The sequence below is a fragment of the Colobus angolensis genome, unplaced genomic scaffold, assembly GCF_000951035.1.
Source record: "Colobus angolensis palliatus isolate OR3802 unplaced genomic scaffold, Cang.pa_1.0 Scaffold8, whole genome shotgun sequence".
In the NCBI taxonomy this organism is placed as follows: Eukaryota; Metazoa; Chordata; class Mammalia; order Primates; family Cercopithecidae; genus Colobus; species Colobus angolensis.
In genome coordinates, this window is record NW_012121820.1 from 7,200,177 (window position 1) to 7,202,200 (window position 2,024).

Here is a 2,024-nt window from a genome sequence, read left to right on the forward strand (position 1 = left end):
CTATTTGATCCCAGCCTGAAAACAGGGCACCTGAACCTAGTTGCCCACTGGGAGCAGCTGAGGCGGATGGAGGAAGAGGGATCTAGAACTCTGCACTTCTGTGCCGTCTTGGTGGAGCTGTCCATCAAGGTGCCTGCCCTCCTTCGCTAAAGTGTGGATGTGTTACCTGAGCTCAGCCAATCGCACCCTTGCTCCAGGGACTTTGACTCATCAAAGAAAACTCTGGTCAAGAAAGGGAAGAAAAACAGAATTGATTCACTTGCCTGCCTAAACTCTCAAAGCATCTCCACTTTCTGTCCTTTTCTAAGCCTGATTCTCCAGCTTCCTGTTACCTCTGTGAGTTAAACACTAGCCTGCCAATAAAATCTCTTTTTGGGGGTAAAGTTAGCCAGAATTGATTCCTAAGACTAGCAGTCAAAGAACCTGCACTGGCAATATCAGGAAGAAAAAAAAAATGACACAGTCTTGTAAAGCTAAAGTGAGTGATTCATTCCTTGGATAAATGTGTATTAGGCAGGGCCAGGACTAGGATGAAGCAAAATGAGGCGCCCAGGGTACAAATTTAAGACTTTCATCTTCAGTGTTGTGTGAGTGCAAGATTGACTCTAAGAGCCCTCTCTGCTATCAAAGTTAATAATAAAAGGAACGGAGAAGATCATTTCTCTTTCCATAAGAATATGAAGTGAGTGTCCCAAGTAGGCAGGTAGCATTTGGCACCTTCTGTGCTGTGGCTCTGTCCCCTAGCACATCATCATCATCATCACAAGGTCAAGGCTGGGTCCGGCCAGTGAGAAGGAGAAAGAGTAACTCCTGCCAGAGCTCTAGCAATGTTAGTTATAGCTAAGCCTCAACCTCCCCAAGCCTTACTTTATTCACCTGCAAAATAGGACTAACAAAAAAACAGAAATCATATTTAATTCCAAGATGTTTTGAGGATCAAAGGAAACAACGTATATAAAACTGCTTTGCAGACTGCGCAGTGCCCTGTAAGTGGTAGTCATTACATCGTCTCTTTGCTGAGTATCAGTTTCTTTAGCTGTAAACGGACAACTGAATACGCACCTCCCAGGATTGTTGTAAGAATCTGCTAAACCAACGATTAAAGTATAAACTTTGGAATCCAACAGGCATAGGTTGGCATCTTGCTCTGCCCCTCACCAACTGTAAGATCTCGGATCTTCTCTGCGCCTCAGTTTCCTCATCTGCAGCGAAGGGATCACGATGCTCCCTCCACCACAGGGCTGCTGTGAGCATGAAGAGAGACAGCAGGAGTGAGTCCTTGGCGCGGTGCCTGGCCTTGTTCCGATCCGCAGGTGCAGTGACGAATGCCACCTCCCACGGATCCCTTCCAACAGCACAGCTGAGTTGTACCCTTCTGCCTCTGCTCAGCGCCCACGGTCAGCCCTGGGTGCCGGTATAATTAGCTCCAACTCGGTGGTGAGCAGCGCGGCTGCTCACAGCCTCTGACACGACTGTCACCTCCCACTCAGTTCCCCAAACCACAGCTATCCCCACTGTTGGGTGTGCGGTTAAGTGCCCGCTGGGCACAGGGCGGAATGCCACCAGAGGCCCGCTTAGAGCTCACAACCTATGATTTGACACAGGGAACAAAAGCCTTTTCCTTCACTCTAGGACTGCATACCAAAAAGAAAAAATAAAAGTTTGGGGCAAAAAGAAAGCTGCCTCTTGGGTTTGTTGGGAAATTACGTTCCTTCAGACCCTGTAGCCCGCGGGGGAAAGGCGTCCTGTTTCTTTAAGAGGCCTCCACTGGGGGGCGGGGACGGCCGGCGTTTTTCCCCTCTACCGGCAGCTGTGCCCGCCCCTCCTTGAGTGACAGACAAGCAACCCAATTGAAGAAAGAGAGTTCAGCGTGACGGCGAGTCGGAGCAATAGGAGCCCGGCCCGGCCTGTGCGGGGCGGGGTCCCAAGAAGGCGGGGCGGGCGGAGGCTGGAGGAGCAGCCGAGGGGAGACCCGGGAGCGGGAGCTGGGCCTAGGTCGGCCCCCTGGTGAGTGAGGGGCGCGC

At 51.0% G+C, this 2,024-nt stretch overlaps 1 protein-coding gene across 2 annotated transcripts in view; it reads left to right on the forward strand.

The window, feature by feature from the left end:
- The first annotated feature begins 1,922 nt into the window (after nucleotides 1–1,922).
- The window catches only part of ELMO2 (engulfment and cell motility 2), a 40,893-nt gene continuing 40,791 nt past the window's right edge, over nucleotides 1,923–2,024 (forward strand). Inside the window, exon 1 of one of the 2 annotated variants that reach the window (XM_011928868.1) lies at nucleotides 1,923–2,007. The gene's annotated coding sequence lies outside the window, so the exon portion shown is untranslated. The remainder of the gene's footprint in view (nucleotides 2,008–2,024) is intronic. The other variant, XM_011928867.1, reaches the window with a different exon arrangement.